This window comes from Dipodomys ordii, unplaced genomic scaffold, assembly GCF_000151885.1.
Source record: "Dipodomys ordii isolate 6190 unplaced genomic scaffold, Dord_2.0 Scaffold124, whole genome shotgun sequence".
NCBI lineage: Eukaryota > Metazoa > Chordata > Mammalia > Rodentia > Heteromyidae > Dipodomys > Dipodomys ordii.
Genome location: NW_012267340.1, coordinates 3,290,472 through 3,291,334, shown reverse-complemented (window position 1 = coordinate 3,291,334; position 863 = coordinate 3,290,472).

Sequence of the window (863 nt, the reverse complement as noted above, 5' to 3'; positions counted from 1 at the left end):
TTTCTTTTATAAATGTACATACAGATTAAATAGGAATGTTTAGGCTGGGCACTGGTGGCTCATGCCTGTAATCCTAGCTACTCCGGAGGCTGAGATACGAGGATCACTGTTCAAAGCCAGCCCTGGCAAGAAAGTCCGTGAAAGTCTCATCTCCAATTAAAAAGCCAGAAGTGCCTCTGTGGCTCAAAGTGGTAAAGTGCTGGTTTTAAGCAAAGAAGCTCAACGACAGTACCCAAGGCCAGAGTTCAAACCCCAGGCCCAGCAACAAAAATAAAAATCTGTCAAGCACCGGTGGCTCATGCTTGTAATCCTAGCTACTCAGGAAGCTGAGATCTGAGGATCATAGTTCAAAGCCAGCCTGGGCAGGAAAGTCCATGAGACTCTTATTTCCAATGAACCACCAAAAAGCTGGACGTAGAGATGTGGCTCAAAGTGGTACATCGCTAACTAGCCTCGAGTGCTTAAAAGGCTCGGAGGACAGCGCCCTGGCCCTGAGTTCAAGCCCCCAGGACTGACAAGAAAATAGAAGTGTAAATCCATCCCGGGAACCCCCCCCCCAAACCCTTGAGAACCACTGAAGCAGGTCGATGGCTGCTGTAGCCAGGCAGCATCTACAGAGATACCAAGCACAAGCTGTGCACGTTCACATTTGCTGTTCAGAGACAAAAGGCACAGGTTAGCAGGGTGCTTGGTTTTCCCTCCCCCCTCTCTCTCTCTCTTGTCAGCATCAGGTTTTTCTTTTTAATGATTCTCATCAGCATGCACTGACAGTACAGGGCGCACGTCCTCGGGTCGCTGCCCTCCACGGGTGCCGGGTAGCGCCCCTCAACCCCCCCAGGGCCCGGCTGTCCCGCGTCCCGCCT